This window comes from Pelophylax lessonae, assembly GCF_965119305.1.
Source record: "Pelophylax lessonae genome assembly, chromosome: 3".
NCBI classification, from domain to species: domain Eukaryota; kingdom Metazoa; phylum Chordata; class Amphibia; order Anura; family Ranidae; genus Pelophylax; species Pelophylax lessonae.
Window position 1 is genome coordinate 420386228 of NC_138770.1, and position 20093 is coordinate 420406320.

Here is a 20093-nt window from a genome sequence, read left to right on the forward strand (position 1 = left end):
GTGTGTACTTTATTATTGGTATTTCACACTTCATATTATACATTACTGTTATAGGTTTTATTATTGTTTAGCACTGCACTATACAAGAAATACTTCCTATGTGTATATTATTACACAGTTTTGAGTGATGACTGCTTACAGGGATAAGGGGTAGGTAAGAGCACGAAAGGGATTGTTTTATATTTCTATTTTTTGCCCATACAAAAAACTATGGACATCTAGATAAAAAAGTTTGACTATTCAAATTGAATTAAATTTGGGCTTTCGGGATGAAGGACCCTGTAAATGCTCAGGATATGAAAAAGTAAAAGTGGTAGAGTGCTGGACTCCAAGCTTGATGGAGGTTATAATTAAATCAAACAATTAAACAATTGTTGATGAGTTGCAACTTTCTAATAAACAGTGGATCTGTGGGGTAGGTGGGGTTCCTAAAAAAAAGTCAGCCTGTTGTATTACTTACCTTATTCCCATTCCAGCAGGCTCCAGCACTGTCCTCTTTTCCCTGAAGCTTCGATCTATGGCTATCATTACGTACAATAAAAAGGTTATCACCTTGCTTGTGCAGGGAACGAGATAGAATGAGCCTGCTGGAACGCAGAATAAGGTAATTATTTCCTATGTTTCTGGAACCCCTAGACACAATGAGAATGTCATTCTTGCAGTACAGGGTGGGCACTGCAAGGGTATTTTTTCAAGCATGGAGTTCAGCTTTAGGCGAAAGGATGAGAGTGCCAAATCGTAAAGATCGGTCCAGATATAATTTTTGTTTGTCGCCAAATAAGATGTCGTCTATTAAGAAGTGACAACCAACAGCTTTTTAAATTAAATCTCACTCATCTAGGTTCCTCCTGCACAAAAAACCTAAGCCCTAGTTGAAGGTGGGAAATAGGGAAAGCAGAAAGGCTGCTCAAATGGGCATCCCTTCCACTACACCTGCTTCTTCCACAATAAGGCTGGCTACAGATGGCCCTTTTTTTGTGATCAGCTAGCTGGCTAATTAAAAAAAATATTCATGACCCCCCTCCACTGCATGCCACTGATTAACAAAAGTTTTACAACATTCTGATTCCACAGAAGATGATCAATAGACCTATTTCTGTTGAGTGGGAACAATAGCCAAATTTTGATCCATCTACGGGCAGCTTAAAAGGGGTAGATATGAAGCTCAGTAAAGTCTGGGTGATGCTACTGCACTTAAAATCTAGTCTAAAGCCCCAATATGTTGATAGCATATGGCCTGGTATGGCTCATACTTGATTTTTTTTACCCCTTAAAATCCAGACCAGAAGTGCCTGGTATGAAATATGGGGGAGACCCATATTTTCCTTTTTCCTTTGCTTGTGGCCCCTAATTCTAGGATAAGTCTGGTATACAGTAGTTTGTTTACAAAGTAGCTAAAGCTGTTGATTTAAATGCTGTATGAACTGCCTAAATGGGAGTTTTGCTGTAGCAGGTTGTATAAATCATATAGATGTACCATTTCACAGGCAGGTTAGGGCATCGACCAGTCATTGTATTTAACAGAAATGTGCATTTGTAGGTTTCATTTTAAGCATTATTGAAGTCACTGCTTCCTGACACACTTTTAAAAATGTTTTTTTTGGCTTGGTACATATTTCCCATGCAGTGCCTAGCCCCCTTTGGCATTTGTTTAATAGCCCCTTGCCTACTAGCCTAGAAAATGGCTAAAACTGATTTTTAGCATTTGATTTCTATTGACTTCCATAGGTTTCGAATTTGGCACCCAAACTTCTGTTATGTCCACCATACTTGCCCAGGTGTGTTTGGCTCATCCTCATCAGGCAGGATGACGACATCCTTATGTTATATCCACAAAGACTTCTACATGGAACTGGAACCTGAAAAAGTTATTTCATAGATTTCCCATCTAAGTAAATTTCCGAAAAACTGTTCTGAACATCTGCTCAGGAGAATTCAGTCGTATTACTTGCAAATTAGTTTATTTCCCCCTTGCATAATATGCCATTATGCACTGACACCCTGCAAAAGAAATCAATGACCTCATAGTAGTTCAGCTTTGGTTTTATCAAGTTTATGTAAATTGCCCCCACGGAAAAGCTTGTAGTGATTACTATGCTCTGGAATTCTCATTTTGTTTAGAAAAATGAGGGGATCTTCAGAGCTAAAATAAAAAATATTTTAACGAAATAAAAAGTGGCCTGATTAGTTGAATAGTTCTCAGGCAGCAATTCCAAACATAAAGTTACAGGAAATCTTAATAAATAATAGCCATTTGTCAGTAGAATACAAATCCTATAATACCACAAGAAAGATTTTAAGTTGAGAAAATTAAAACTTATTGTTATGACTGTTTACTGCAAACACGCTGACCTCCTTCAAGATTTACGGTTTGTTTTTACAAAAAAAAAAAGCTCATTGCAATATCTATTATCACGGCTGGACAGGGAAGTTCCCTTGTAGACTTGTCTGAGAAACATCCCAGGAGGAAGTACTAGAGATTACCCCTATTGTCATTTAGCCTTGTCTTATACTATCAGGCGGAAGTGTTTTAGAGAGACTAAACCTCTAATTAGATGACACCAACGTGTGCAGCACAGCTGTGCCAGCAGCTGAGAATAATATTTAACAGCAATAATTGCTAGGTATGCATCAGATTTAAAGGTCCAGTAAATATAGAACAAGTTTCCTCGGAATGCCATGGCATGGTTACATATAGGGTTTGCCAAATACACACACACAAAGTATAACTGTTTTCAGCTCCGGAAGGTTTACCTCCCTTCCTGACCAGGCCATTTTTTTGCGATATGGCACTGCGTTACTTAACTGACCATATGTGTGGTTGTGCGACACTGAACCCAAATAAAAATGTCCTTTTTTCCCACAAATAGAGCTTTCTTCTGGTGGTATTTGATCACCTCAGCGGTTTTTATTTCTTTGCGTTATAAACAAAAAAAAAATCCAATATTTTTTACTTTCTACTATAAAACATATCCAATAAAAAAAAATTAAAAAAATCAAATGTCTTCATCAGTTTAGGCCTATGGTGTACTTTTATGAACGGGTGAATTTTTTTCTCTGTTGGCTTCTCTACAGTTCTCCGGGGAAAATGATCACCTCTGGCACCCTTTTTATGAAGCAGAGAACTTCGTTCTCCCAGGGTGATCAGAGGAGAACTGTTTTCTCGGAGGACTGCAGAGATCTGTGTAGAAGTGAATGGGGCGCCTGTAATCTCGTGAGACAAAGCGAGATTACAGTAGTATGAAAATCCCTGGCGCGCTTTAACAAGCAGTGATAAATTATCACTGCTGAGTACACGATCCCCACTAATGTTAATAAATAATAGTCCCCTTACATAAATATATATATATATATATACACACTGAATACACACATGCATACATTATATATATATATATATATATATACACATTAAATTTATATCTACATGTGTGTATATATATACATGTATATATATATATACATAAATATGGCAGGGGGACATGATTACTGTGTTGGGGGGTCTGAACGAGGAAGAAGGAAGTCCATAATCTTCCTTTTTCCCCCTCAGTTCTCCCCCGATTCTGTCTTCACTCCCCGCTTCACAAGCTCCAGGCTGGTGAATCTGGGAGTGTGAATTCTGGCACAGATCGCCAGTGAAGTGCGGGGATAGCAGCTTTATAGCCTGGCTGTTTCTGTGTCAGTCAATGAACTATTGGATATATTTATGGAAATTGTATTCATTTTTATTTTTTTTTTGCTAGTAATGGTGGTGATTAGTGACTCATAGCATGACTGTGATATTGCGGCTGACAATCGGACACTAACTGACACTTTTTTGGGTACCAGTGGCACTTATAAAGTTATCAGTGCTAAAAAATATGCACTGTCACTGTACTGATGACACTGGCTGGAAAGGGGAAAACATCAGGGGCGATCAAAGGATTAACTGTATGCCTAATCAGTGTTTTATTACAGTGCTTTGCAGAGACACAGGATTCATGCCTTCCCTCATGCCAGAACTGTAATCTGCCTTGTTTATATAGGCAGACTTCCGTTCTGCCTCTGTACAAAACAATCGGCAGGTGTCGGCAGATATCAAGTCCACGGTATCCACTAATTGACTCCAGCTGTATGTAATCACAGTGGGAGTGAGCCGCTGGCAGTGCGGGCTCGCATCCCCTACCTGGAAGTGCAGGATCACGTATATATATACATGACCATGTGCACACCGGCCACCCTGTAGCAGTAAAACTGCTATAGGGCGGTCAGCAAGTGGTTAATCACCCCCCCCCCTTCTTTCCCAGCATATACTTAGCCTTCCTTTACTCCCCCATTTCTCCACTGAGCTCCATTCTCTGTTATCACACAGAGAGTCCATACCCTGTGTAAGCTAAGATGCCAGCAACTCAGAGCTACTTAGCATCAAGAGGAATATCAGGGCCCAGGGGTCGAAATAAAGGAAAGTATGCGTTGCAGAGAAAGGCTAAAATAAAGTAGACCTGTAGCTCTGCCCTGTATTGGAAAAGCAAAGATCCACTTTTAAGGTATTGTCCAGCAAGCCCTAAAAGTGCCAGACTTGCAACTTACCCACACTGCAGTATGGGTCTGTTTGGAGCTACTTTACTCTACATTGAGGTGACTTTTAAAATAAATGGCACTGGAATGCACTGTGCAGTAACTGTGGGTTATCTTAATGCATATATTTGTACATATGAATACATTTTAATATGGTATTCGGGCTCAATTTTTAGTCTTGGGCTAATGGTGAACTTTCAACAGTAGGGATGTGTATGGATGTATTAAGGCATGTTTTGTTTATTTATAGAAAAATACCTGTTGATGTAGCAGAAATTCCGTGTTTCCTAACGTCCAGTTTGAGGTGATAACACAGTACCTCTGCTGCTTACAATGCCAAACAGTGCTGTTAGACCTGCTCGATTCTCTGCTAGACTACAGAGCACCTTTCCCTTTCCACATCTCCATAACCACTTACTGACACGCCACAGAACATATACTGCGGCGGGACGGCACGTGCAGGCACAAACACATGTATGTCATTGTGCCTGCTCCCTCTGCTCTGCAGCTTGGGGCACCCGCTATGTGATCACATGATCACAAGATCACAATGTTAACAAAGCTGTTATGAATGAATTCATTTATAACAGCTGTGTTTCCTATGCTGTGATTGGCCCACAGCTATCATATGGCATCTAGGCTAATCACAGCACCCTGTACCATGTGATTAGCTGTAGTCAATCAAAGATCTTTTGTGATCACAGCTGTTAGGAATGTTCTAGATCAGGGGTCTTCAAACTACAGCCCTCCAGTTGTTCAGGAACTACAACTCCCATCATGCCTAGTCATGTCTGTGTATGTCAGAGTTTTACAATGCCTCATGGGATGTGTAGTTCCACAACAGCTGGAGGGCCGTAGTTTGAGGATCCCTGTTCTAGATTGTAAGCTCTAACGAGCAGGGTCCTCTAATTCAATTCCTCCTGTATTGAATTGTATTGTAACTGTATTGTCTTCCCTCACATTGTAAAGCGCTGCGCAAACTGTTGGCGCTATATAAATCCTTTATAATAATAATAACCCATTCACGACAGTTAAAAACTTTGCTGTTTCAATGATCTTCATTGTTACAGCAAAGTGTGAAAAAAAAAAATCCCTGCTCACCCCCTCAAAGTAGTACAGTGTTACTATAGTGGCACTGAACTACGCTGATGAAAGTATGTAAAAATTTGAATAGAAATGATTTATTCTTTTATTTGTTTCCTTTTTTTTTTTTTAACATACTGTCACCAGTCAGTGTCCCTGATCGCCAGGACATCAGTCATGTGATGAAACTCTACTGCACTAGTGACAGTATGTGAAAAAAAAAAATTGTAAAAAAAAAAAATGTAATTCAATTTCTTCATTTTCAAAAAAATTGTGGCAAAAAATTACAACTTTAAAAAACTCATAATGCCTTTTATTAAATGCCTCAGACTGTCTACTTTCCAAAAGGGGTAATTTGGGGGAAATTTATACTGTTCTGGCAATTTAGGGCCTCAAGAAATGAGATTGCTGTCAGTACATCAGAACTGATCAATTTTGAAAATATATAGTACATACCATAGTTCGTAGATGCTATAACTTTCACACAAACCAATTAATATACACTTACTGGATTTTTTTTTACCAAAGAAATGTAGCGGAATACATTTTGGCCTAAATTTATGACTAGATTTGGTTTTATTTGATATGTTTTATAACAGAAATGAGAAAATATATATTTTTTTCAAACTTTTTGGTCTTTTTTCATTTATATCGCAAAAAAAATAATAAATACCACCAGAAGAAAGCTCTATTTGTGTGGAAATAAAAATGTAATTTGCATGCAGTATTTCATGACCACGAAATTGCCAGTTAACCACTTGCCGTCTGCTCACTAGAGCTCTACTGCGGCAAAGTGGTTCGTTATCGTCTGGCGATGTAGACCTGCGTCGCCAGACACTCCCCTTTCTTGGCGGCTCGCTCCCGCTGTATTCAGTCACAGCGGGAGTCGGACCAGGGGAGGAGCAGCGGCGATCGCCTCTGCTCTTCCCCGATCGTCGGGGATCTAGTGTGGAGATCCGCCTGCTTGTGTAAACAAAAGCGGGCGGATCTCCTAAGTGACAGGCAGTGACAGATTGTAGGGTTCAGCATAGCTGAACATGCGATCTGTCCCTGTGTCACTCAGTCACCTCCCCCCACACACGTTAGTAAGCACTAGGCATACATTAACCCCTCCCTCTCCAATAAAATTAACCCCTTCCCTGCCAGTGTCATTTTTACAGTAACAGTGCATATATATAGCACTGATTACTGCAGTAATGTCACTGGTACCCCCAAAAGTGTCAAAAATGTCAGTCAAGGGTCCGGTCTGTCCGCTGCAATGTCGCAGTCAAAATTGCAGATCGCCGCCATTACTCGTTAAAAAAAAAACAACAAAAATTACAGAAATCTTTCCCTTAGTAAACGCAATGACTTTTGCGCAAACCAATCAAAATACGCTTATTGTGATTTTTTTTACCAAACATAGGTAGCAGAAAACAAATTGGCCAAAAATGTAAAAAAAATTAGATTTTTACATTTTTTGGGGGGGAATTTCATATAAAAAAATGTGAAAAATATTGTTATTTTTTCTTTTTTTGTTTATAGCGCAAAAAGTAAAAATCGCAACAGGTGATCAAATACCACCAAAAGAAAGCTCTGTTTGTGGAGAAAAAAAAGACGTACATTTTGTTTGGGTACGGCGTCGCACGATCGCGCAATTGTCAGTTAAAGTTGCACAGTGCCGAATCGCAAAAAGTGGCCCAGACGCAAGACAGCAAAATCCTCCGGTGGTAAAGTGGTTAAAGTAGCACAGTGCTGAATAGCAAAAAATGTCCTGGTCAATGAAGGGGGTAAAACCTTCCAGAGCTGAGGTGGATATTATAAGGTAAAGGTGTCCTCTAGACAAGCAAGGGCAGCACTGGATTTCTGATCACTGGACTTCTGACACACACACACACACAAAACTTGACCTAACCTTTAATTTCTAGGGGGAAAAGATTTCTAAGTTGAAGAGTGTGGGCATGCATATACTTCCCCATTTAGACATCTAGGCCTAAAAATCTGTGAAAACAGTTAACATCAACCATTACTTTCAAAGGTTTACAAAAGATTTCCACGCTGAAGAGTGTTGGGTTGGCAAATACGTCAGATTCTACACATCCAGGTCTAAAGTCGGTGAAATTGTTCAACATCAACCACTACTTTCAAAAGATTTCAAAGCTGAAGGGTGTGGGGTAGGCAAATACTTCCTATTCTAGACATCTAGGCCTAAAAGTCAACCACTACGACGTTTACCATAAATGTACTTTTGGAAATTGTAACTATTAGCAGAACGTTCTGTTCTGTCCAAGGTTCTGTCTCCAAGACCTCCCCATCTTAGAGGGTTTAAAAATAGGAATTACAGATGACAGGCATTAAGGAGAAAGTAGAAGAAGCAGCGCCCAATATTCAGATTAGGTCATTCATATTCAGGGTAACACTCAGTTCTCAGATTGGGCATTCCAAAGGTATGTGTAACGTTAAGAAACTCAGTTTGACAGTGTGTTTATCTCAGGGCACAGAATGCCATATGCCCACACATCAAACAGTGTGGGAACAGACGTTATTAGCTGTGCAGCTGTACCGAGATCCTGTTTACACCCTTCCTGTATGCAATGCCTAAGCAGGGGCTATTATTTTCCCAACAGGCTTGTGATTTCTCCTCTTCCATTCTGTGCCGCCGTCTCTGCTTCCAGTCTCTGGGGAGGGAGGCCTAGGCACTTGTCTTGCTGTCAGCCTACAGTTCCTTATTGTTCTCTAACTAAGGTGTAGATAGTGGGCTAGACAGCATTCCCTGGCACTCAGATAAGGCTCATGAAACTTTTTTTTTTGTGCTGGGTAAAAGAATGAAATACTTTATCTTTTTATGCTAGGTACCACACTTTAGACTGCTGAGAGAATTATTTGTGGACAAGATGTGGTCAATTTTTTTTGCCAATATAATCATTTTTATTAAGCATGAACATTGAGAGAACCTCCCTCAAACACAGTTTAATAAATGTATTATTGTGCAAAATCTTTAAAGTGATCCCATCGCATTGAATATAAGTGTTTTAGAAAAAATAAGGACTGGTGACTAGAGTTAAATAGAATTGGATAGTCATTATGAGGGGAAAAAATGGCATCCTTTGGTACTATGAGGAAAAATTAAAATCTTTGGTTCGGAGTAAATGTAGGATTGTGGTTAGAAGATTCAACTATAACATCAATATGCACAATTATTTCTGCCTACTGTTCCTGGTTTTACAGTCAGGCAATAACCATACAAAGATGGAATAATATGCATTGTGCAACTAAATCCATTTTATATGATTATTCTTCAGCAGGCTGGGGGTTCTGCAAAGGCTACAGAATGATTAAATACTTGCAATTGTTTACTGATTTAAATGGATTCCCCTAGATATTGCATTCATTAACTCTTGAATGTCAATAGACTTAGTTGCTATATCTTGTTTATTCTCTGCCTCTGGTTTTTTATATGATTTTCTACTGACTCATTATACCCACAGATCCTGTATTAGGGGACTGATTCTTTAAGTGGCAATATATGATATCACATGATGAAAGAGGCATATTAAAGCGGAGTTCCGGGCACAAAAACGAGATTTTTTTTTTGTGCCCCTCCGCTAGGTATGCCTCACCTGAAAAGGAATTGGGTAGTTATTTTTTTTTTTTGTTTACTTACCTTGCAATTGAAGATCGAAGATACTCACCTCAGAGTACTTCCTCCCTCAGAGCCGCGGCTCACCCCGTCACTTCCTGCCTCGCTATGATTCCTGGGAGCTGAACGTCACAGCTCCCAGGAATCAATGCGACAGCACCGGCCCCGCTCGTCATTTCCGGGCGACGCCGCATTCCCCTGCTAAACAGCTTCTGGGCATGCCCAGAAGCTGTGGAGGAATGCGGCGTTGCGCCGGAAGTGACGAGAGGGGCCGGTGCGGCGCATTCTGGGACAAGAAGACGCGGAAGAAGACACAGAAGAGGACCGCGCCGGCTTCAGCTGCCCACAACAGAGATGGAAACGCTGTGGAAGAAATTTTATAAGTAAGTATTTCTTCTAAAAGGTAAGTTGCTAACCGGGACAGATCAGAGGCTAGCCATTGTGGAATGTGCTAGCCCTGACTGTCCCGGGGGTATGTTTATAAAAAAATGACATCTGTGCCCGGAACTCCGCTTTAAGCAATATTATCACATGTGAAGTGAATGATTGATTCAACAAAGATGGAGAAGTATAATATGCTATTAGGCGTGACATTTTACCTTGAGGTCTTAACACTTAAATATTTTTTCACTACTAATGTCTGTCTACTTTTAGGTAGACTACAGTACATTCTTTGTTCCAGCACCAGCATCTCCTCTATCTTTAATGGCCATGGGCACTACATGGTTTTACCAAATTTTTATTTAAACTAGATTGAGAAGCTCTGTCAACACACTAACATAGCATCCATATTTCTCCCCTGAGCTACCAAAGCCTTTTGCTTCTGTCTGACTCCTGTAGCCAATCACCCCTGCATCCACAGTCTCTGCAGACTCTTTTGCAAGCATAGGCGTGCACAGGGTGTGTGCTAGGTGTTACTCCAAAACACCTGTCATTATCGGATGACAACTGACGCGTTTTGAGGCTTCGCCTCTTCCTCAGAGCCACTGTGTCATGACCAACTCACAAATTTGAATAGCAGAGTATGGCCCAAGCCTCATCCATGCGGCCTTGGGAACTCCTCCCTCTAACTACACCAGTGGCTCTCAGGAAAAGGCGGAGCCTCGAAACACGTCAGTCGTCATCCGATACGGACAGTGGACATTCGCATGGACTGCTCCTGATACTCAAACATTTGGTTTTGACATGACTGATTTACACCTTTGTTTGTGAGTAGCCATTTTTATGTTTTATTAATAAAGCCCTCATCGAGGATAATGCGCTAGGTCGGTGCACCCTTCTTTGTTTTTTGTTTGGTGTGCTAGGTGTGCCTGGGCACACCCTAATCACTGTGCAGAGCCCATTGCCCCTACTGCCCAAGCTACCCCCCCCCCCCATTGCAGTGCTGCTGGTATCCCTCTCCTCTCCCCCCAGCTACTGCGGGGATGTTTTACGATGGAGAGTAAATGAACACAGTGAATACACTGTGTGAACTGTGTTCAATCATTTCTGTGTTTACTGTGTGAATGAACAGGAAGCTGCTCAGCCCAGAGCACTTCCCATTCATTCACTCCCCTGTGCAGCTGAGACTGCAGAGAAACGCATGTGTGTTTGAGCTTTGGGGTGCACACCCTATTGCATTGGGCTGCGCACACCTATGATTGCAACCTTGCTGCCCTTGTAGCCTCAACCACACCTACAGTCTCTGCTGCATCCTTTCTGCAACCACAGCACACCTGCAACATTCACAGACTGTGCTGCACTTATAGTGGTGCTGCATCTATGGCTCACCTGCAGACTCTGACTCCTTTTCATTGCTCCTGCAGACCCTCTGCACTTCTGCAACATCCACAGACTTTTCTGCACTTGTAGCCTTACTGTACCTCTGCATGCAAAACAAAACCAAAGAAAATTCCCAGCTCAACTCGCCAACCAGTCTGCTACCAACCAAATTATCTAACATTTTGCATTAACCACTTGCCGACCGCCCCACGCAGATTTACTGCGGCAGGGCGGCTCGGCTGCGCATAATCACGTAGATCTATGTGATTATGTGTACATGGTTTCGACGGCGAGAGCCAGACCGCGGGATGAACGGGCTCGATCGCCGCTGGTCTCCCACGATCTTCGGCTAGAATGACAGAAGAGCCGCCTGCTTATGTAAACAAAGCAGGCCGCTCTTCTGTCAGAAAGGCAGGGAAAGATCGTGTGATTCAGCTAAGCTGAATCACCGATCTTTCTCTGCCTCTCTCCAACCCATCCCCCCATACAGTTAGTAAGCACAAAAGGGAACACATTTAACCCCTTGATCACCCCCAGTGTTAACCCCTTTCCTGCCAGTGTCATTTATACAGTAACAGTGCATATTATTTAGCACCGATTACTGTATTAATGTCACTGGTCCCCAAAAAATGTCAAAAATGTCAGTTAGGTGTCCGATCTGTCCGCCGCAATGTCGCAGTCCCGATAAAAATCGCTGATCGCCGCCATTACTAATAAAAAAATAAATAAATAAAAAGTCCATAAATCTATCCTGTAGTTTGTAAACGCTATAACTTTTGCACAAACTAATTAACATACGCTTTTTGGGATTTTTTTTACCAAAAATATGTAGCAGAATACAAATTTGCCTAAACTGATAAAAAAAATTAGATTTTTTTAAATTTTTTTGGGGAATGTTTTATAGCAAAACGTCAAAAATATTGTATTTTTTCAAAACTGTCGCTCTTTTTTTTTTGTTTATAGTGCAAAATCTAAAAACCGCAGTGGTGATCAAATACCACAAAAAGAAAGCTCTATTGGTGGGGAAAGAAGGATATCAATTGTATTTGGGTACAGCTTTGCATGACTGCGTAATTGTCAGTTAAAACAGCTCAGTGCCAAATTCGCAAAAAACCTTCCGAGCTGAAGTGGTTAAAACGAGGGGTTTAGTTAGCACCCATTTGCAAAAACATGTGTAAGCTGCAGCCCAATATTTCTGCAGTCATAACTCTGGTAAATTTATGAGAGCCTCCACAGCTGAAGCACATACATTCTTATGGATAGATGGAGGGCAGGTGAGCCGGAGGGAGCCCACCCCTCCTTAAAGGCACAGGGACACACTGGACACCCAGCACAAAGCACAATGGCTGTAAAGGTGTCCAGTGTGTCCCCTCAACAATTTAACATCAGTAACAAACAAATGGTCCTGGCCCCCACTTATAATTGGCCTTCACAGCAAAGAGCACATTGAAGGGCAAAGCATGCAAAACAAATTCCCAGCTCAACTCGCCAACCAGTCTTCTACCAACCAAACTATCCTGTCTAACAATTTGCATTAAAAACAGGGGTTTCTTACTGTACCTCTGCAACATTTACATAATCTACTGCATCTCTGTACCCACATCACCTCTTCAACATTCACAGACTGCAGTGCACTTACGGCCTGGCTGGACCTTTACATCATCCACATACTCTGTTGCATCTCCACTGCAATTACAGTTTCTGCTGCACCTAAGTTGCACCTGTGGTCTTAGCCGCACCTCAGATGCCCCCATAGCCTCTATTGCACTTCTGCTACTTTCTCAGTCTCTGCTGCAAGGCTCCTGCACCCATGCTGCATCCGCAATGCTCACTAAACCTACAACCTTTGTGCCACTTTAGCTGCCCCCCAGTCTTTGCAGCAGCCACAGTCTCAACCTCTGTTTCTCCTGCAACCTCCTCTGCACCAACAGCAGTGCTGCTGCACCACTTTAGCGATCAATGTCTCTGTAGCATCTACAGCCAGAGCTTCCACTGCACCATCTCTGCATCTGCAGGCTCCAGATTTACCCTGGTTCTAGTTACCCAGTTCCTCAGTCCTCTCTCACCTTTTAGTTTCTTGTCACTCAGCACCTACTCTCCTCTGCATCTGTGAGTACCTTTTAAATGACCAGGGGTGTTCTGCAGCCAAGCCCAAACTGCTATGAGGGCAGAATGCCCATTACCTCTAAGACTCCACTCCAAGGAAAAGCAGCCACAACGAAGAGTGGGGTCTACATTTCAGATTCTGACAATGCACTTAAAAACAAAATGGAAATCTAGCCAACACTTTTTTATGGTTTTGAGTAGAGTTTGAAGAGACAAAGCTACCTTAACCAGTTTTGGTCTGGAAGGATTTGCCCCCTTAATGACCAGGCCCTATGTTGCGATTCGGCACTGCGTTACTTTAACGGACAATTGGGCAGTCCTGCGACGCTCTACACAAATAAAATCGATGTCCTTGTTTTCCTACAAATAGAGCTTTCTTTTGGTGGTAGTTGATCACCTGTGCAATGTTTTTGCGCTATAAACAAAAAAAAGCGACAATTTTGAAAAAAAAAAACAATATTTTTCACATTCTGCTATATGACATTCTAGAAAAAAAAAATGTTACACTATACCCATATGACATTTTTATCATTTTTTTTCACACAAATATAGCTTTCTTTTGGTGGTATATAATAACCTCTGGGTTTTTTATTTCTTACAAAAAAAAAGGAAAAAAGACAGAAAATTTTGACAAAAAAAAAAGTTTTTCTTATTTTCTGCGACTACATTTTGAAAATAAATACATTTTTCTCCTTCACTGATGTGCGCTGATGAGGCGGCACTGATGGGCACTGATAGGCTGCACTGATGGGCACTGATGAGGTGGCACTTATGGGCACTGATGAGGTGGCACTTATGGGCACTGATGAGGTGGCACTGATGAGGAGGTACAAATATGCCGCACTGATGAGCACTGATAGGTGGCACTGATAGGCGGCACTGATGAGCACTGATAGGCGGCACTGATGAGCACTGATAGGTGGCACTGCTGGGCACTGAGAGGTGGCACTGCTGGGCACTGAGAGGCAGCACTGACGGGCGGCACTGATGGGCACTGAGAGGCGGCACTGCTGGACACTGACAGGTGGCACTGATGGACACTGACGGGTGGCACTGATGAGCACTGATGGGCGGCACTGATGAGCACTGATGGGCAGCACCATCAGTGCCCACACTCAGTGCCCATAGTGCTGCTAGTCAGTGCCCATCAGTGCCTAGATGAGCAGGCACTGATGGGCACTGACTGGCAGCACTATGGGCACTGATTTTGGGCACTGATGGGGGGGCACTGATGGCGGGCACTGTGGGCACTGATGGTGGGCACTTATTGTATTTTATTTACCTCTTGAGTAATCAGGGCACTGGTGATCAGTGCCCTGATTACATTTTCCTGTGTCCCCTAACCGCTGATCGGCTCTGCTCTTCCTCACACACAGTCTCTGTGTGAGGAAGGAGAGCTGGCGATGAGAGATGATCTCATATGTTTACATATGAGATCATCTCTCATTGCATGGTCCGATCACGTGGTAAATGGCCGCTGTGATTGGCCATTCACCACGATCTGTGACTGGCTGTGTCCAAGGGACACGGCTGACACAGATTTTCCCCGATGCGCGCTCGTGGGAGCGCGTGGGGAGCCTGTCACTGGGAGGCCGTATAAAGACGGTCTCCCGGAAATAAGAGCCCGCGCTGTAGCCGTCTTTCGGCTATAGCGCGGGCGGGAAGACGTTAAGATGCCTTTAAAAGTTGTCACCATGATAAAGATGATTATTTAAAGATTTTCCTTTCCTCCTGTTCAGGTGACAACTGTAAATTGTGAGTAGTCACTGTTTTCAGTCACAGTCAACAGACTCAGATAATAATGAAGAAATGTTCATTCTATTTAAACCTAAAAAAAAAATCTAGTTTTATTTTAACAATGAATTTTAAAGAGAAAGTATGGGTTTATAAAAAAAACAATCATCCCTCTTTCTGTTTTGAATGTTATCAGTGGTTGATTTTGACCGATAATCATTCTCTCTATTAGACATTTGTATTTGTTTGATATCCATTACCTGAATTTACTTGAAACGAAAAACAAACATCCATACTTATGCTACAGCTGTTCCACGTCAGCTCTAATCCCCAGAACGGAGTGATCAAATGACCAATCGCAGCTTGGTGTGGATAAGGTGGATTAGAAGTTATAAACCTATCATCGATTCAGTTTAGTTCTGATGAGATTAAGGTACTCTCATTAGAACTAAGTTTCTGTCCTACCCAAGATACCGATATTTATAAAACTATAAAGGACTTACACTTGTTTGTATGTAATCTAACTTTAAACACAGTATCACACAAAAGTGAGTACACCCCTCACATTTTTGTAAATATTTTATTATATCTTTTCGTGTGACAACACTGAAGAAATGACACTTTGCTACAATGTAAAGTAGTGAGCATACAGCTTGTATAACAGTGTAAATTTGCTATCCCCTCAAAATAACTCAACACACAGCCAATAATGTCTAAACCGCTGGCAACAAAAGTTAGTACACCCCTAAGTGAAAATGTCCCAATTGGGCCCAATTAGCCATTTTCCCTCCCCGTTGTCATGTGACTCGTTAGTGTTACAAGGTCTCAGGTGTGAATGGGGAGCATGTGTGGTAAATTTGATGTTATCGCTCTCTCTCTCTCTCTCTCATACTGGTCACTGGAAGTTCAACATGGCACCTCATGGCAAAGAACTCTCTGAGGATCTGAAAAAAGAATTGGTGGACTAGGCTATAAGAAGATTGACAAGACCCTGAAACTGATCTGCAGCACAGTGGCCAAGACCATACAGCGGTTTAACAGGACAGGTTCCACTCAGAACAGGCCCCTCCATGGTCAACCAAAGGAGTTGAGTGCACATGCTCAGCGTCATATTCATAGGTTGTCTTTGGGAAATAGATGTATGAGTGCTGCCAGCATTGCTGCAGAGGTTGAAGGGGGGGGGGTCAGCCTGTCAGTCCTCAGGTCAGCCTGTCAGTCCTCAGACCATACACTGCACACTGCATCAAATTGTTCTGCGTAGCTGTCACCCTAGAAGGAAGCCTCTTCTAAAGATGATGCACAAGAAAGCCCACAAACAGTTTGCTGAAGACAAGCAGACGAAGGACATGGATTACTGGAACAATGTCCAGTGGTCTGATGAGACCAAATAAATTTATTTGGTTCAGATGGTGTCAAGCGTGTGTGGCAGCAACCAGGTGAGGCGTACAAAGACAAGTGTGTCTTGCCTACAGTCAAGCATGGTGGTGGGACTGTCATGGACTGGGGCTGCATGAGTGCCACTGGCACTGGTGAGCTACAGTTCATTGAGGGAACCATGAATGCCAACATGTACTGTGACATACTGAAGCAGAGCATGATCCCCTCCCTTCGGAGACTGGGCCGCAGGGCAGTATTCCAACATGATAACGACCCCCAAACACACCTCCAAGACGACAACTGCTTTGCTAAAGTAGCTGAGGGTAAAGGTGATGGACTGGCCAAGCATGTCTCCAGACCTAAACCCTATTGAGCATCTGTGGGGCATCCTTAAATGGAAGGTGGAGGAGCGCAAGGTCTCTAACATTCACCAGCTCTGTGATGTCATCATGGAGAAGTGAAAGAGGGATCCAGTGACAACCTGTGAAGCTCTTGGGAACTCCATGCCCAAGAGGCTTAAGGCATTGCTGAAAAATAATAGTGGCCACACAAAATATTGACACTTTGGGCCCAATTTGGACATTTTCACTTAGAGGTGTACTCGATTTTGTTGCCAGTGGTTTAGACATTTTTGGCTGTGTGTTGAGTTATTTTAAGTGGACAGCAAATGTACACTCACTACTGTACATTGTAGCAAAGTGTATTTTTTCCAGTGTTGTCACATGAAAAAATATAAGAAAATATTTACAAAAATGTGAGGGGTGTACTGTATACTGCATGCCAAAAAAGGAGCTAAAGGTCAGTACTTGGAGACCAAGACTGATTGGTCTATATATTCCACTCAGGATTTCAAGGCATATGAGACTTGAGCCTATTATTAGAGGTAACTCTGAATATCATATTAATAATATTACTATAGGGAGTCTCTTTTTGGAAGTTTCTGATAGAGAATAAATAGACTCTTCTAGATGACTAAAAAAGAAATCCTAAAAATTCACCTCTGCTAACCTTAACCCTAACGGTGCTGCATGTCTGAAACAAGTCATTAAAGTGTTACTAAACCTAGGACCCTGCATTCTCTATATCTAGTCTCCCACAGTACACAGAACATGGAAATGCAATCATTTTTGTGAATATAAACTGCTAAATACCTTTTCTCATCAGCAGGACATAGCAGTCTTGAGACTTCTGTCAGTGCCTGGTTAAAGCTTGTAGGAGGAGTTTTCGTACTTGCACTGGCTGTCATATCAGGATCCAGGACCCATGACCCTTTGTCTGGACAGTGCTGATTAGCCCTGTGCTGATCACATGCACCCTTCCAAGAAAAAAAAAGAACTCTCTAGCAATACACAGTCAGTGGAAGAAGAGGAGGATCTGTTCATACAAGATCAAACAGCCTTTTTACACAATGCAGAAGATTAACCCCTTGGGTTCCACAGTGAGTATAACAAGCATGCTTGGCTGCATATACAGACTTTTTTTATTGTTGTGGGTTTAGTAACACTTACTCACCAAGTACAGGCATTACAACACCTTAAATCATAAAACCATCTGATAAAGGGGATAATAGACTGGTAATAGACAGGGACCAGTACATTCATATCTCTGTGCTCCTTGTGGATAAATACAGTCAAGAGTTTTATAGGTTGTTTAATAACGCATCACAAAATGTAATATTCCCAAAAACTATGTGTGTAATATTCCCAAAAACAAATTCGTAGGAGTTACATTTGCAAAAATGCCCACATTTAATGCTCACGCAAGATCCTTAAGAACCCAAAAGACAATCCAGAAAGACCAATTGTTTCTAGTAGAGGAAGCATCACTGAAAACTCAGGTGTCAGGTGGTTGATGCACACCTTAAATCCCATGTCATGAATATGCTATCGCTCATTAAGGATAGTATACACTCCTTGCAAATTATTAAAAATCTTCATGTACGCACAGAGTCTAGACATTAAAACTTTATACAGCTGCATTCCCCACTCTAAACATATAGCAGCCATTGAAATAGTGTTACAATAAAGGGGTTGTTACCAGTAGGTGTACAATGATTTATTTGTAAAAGGACCAGATTTAATTTTCCAGTATAAGTCTCTTGTTTTGGGTGCTCCACTACGTTGAGGTACAGGGCATTGCAATGGGCTCTTGTTGTGCCCCATCCTATGTCAGTCTGTACCTGGGGAGTACGAGCGACTCCTGTTGGCTGATGACTGTCAACTTATACAGGACATATTTTGGCATTGCATCACTATATTGATGACATCTTTGTTGTCTGAGCAGGATTTGTGAAAGTTTTACATCAATCTCTTGAGCAGATGAATTCTAATAAATTCAACCTGAAATTTACTATGACACACTATCCTTAAAAATAACATTCTTAGACATTGAAGTCCACAAACAAGAGAATGTCTTCCTTATCAGTGGCCTTTACCGCAAGGCCACTGCAGGCAATACTATATTGCATGTGGGTAGTTTTCACCCTCCCACTCTAATCTAATCGATCTCATATAGTCAGTATTTTAGGATTAAGCTTGAGTCAGGCATTATTTCAGAAAGAGAGAGAGGAATTAAGGGCACACCTAATGGATGGAGGCTACAGTCAAACATGCCTAAACAAAGCCTATATGTAGGAGAGCTAAAAAATGGATCCCGGACTGTACTCCATCTTGAATAATATCAGTCCTTAATGGATCAGTAGCAAATATCCTTACTGTATGCAGGAGCTATATGTCCCCTTAGTGGAGATGACAAAGTCCCAACTGTTTGTAGGAGCTATATGCCCCCTTAGAAGAAAAACCAAAGTCCCAACTATATGCAGGAGCTCTTAGTATAAATAGCAAAGTCCCAACTGTATGCAAGATCTCTATGTCCCCTCAGTAAAAATTCTATGAGTGAAACCCAGAGCAAGTTGGTTAAGGTAAGTTGTGGCACTGTCCCTTTTAGGCTAGCTTAATTTTGCATCTTGCTGTTTTCTGCTTTTTTTGGCTCTAGGGGTGGTAAGAAGAGATACTCACACTTCCCTTGAAATCCTGCTGCTTAGCAAAAACTGCTGTTCAGGCCTCCTATTTTACAGGTCCTCCCTTGCAATACAGGGTGTCTCCTGGATGAGACTGAAGGGTGGTGAAGATACCTCTAGTCAAACTGCTCCTTTCCTTCCTTCCTTCCTTCCTTCCTTCCTTCCTTCCTTCCTTCCTTCCTTCCTTCCTTCCTTCCTTCCTTCCTTCCTTCCTTCCTTCCTTCCTCAGCTCCTGCCTCCTCCTAGACCCAAGGTCACCTTTAGGCTTCACGATCTTCGAATCAGCATTCCATACTCAAACCAGAAACAACAAAAAACCCCATTGGCCAGGCTCTTTAATATGTATGGACATGTCTCACCATCCTGCCAGGCCACATGCCTGGGGGTTGGTTAAACTCCCATAAAGATTAAGATCCCCGCCCCTGTACCCCACCCACTAGCTTCTAGAAGTTTCTGGAAACCTCCAGAACCAGGGTGAGGCAACAGAGGCCTGACCTGCAGAGCCCTCCAGCCTGACCTGAGCTTGAACCCCACAAATATGCTCACTTTAGCTACTTGTGAGCCAAGCTATATTGACTTAACTATGCACACTAGGGGGCTCTACATGTCACATAATATAATATATTGTCTGTGCTCCTTTCCCTGTATTTTGGTTATTCAGCTCAAATGTTTACATCCATAGAAGATAACTCAATTACAGCATAGTTTTGGCTTTCTCAGCATTAATCCTCAATTCTACTTTTCATAATTATACTATCATATAGGTCTACCCTGACATGCATGTTTCTTGGGGTTCTTGCTGGCATACGCCCACCTGCTTGGTTCCTTGGGTGAATG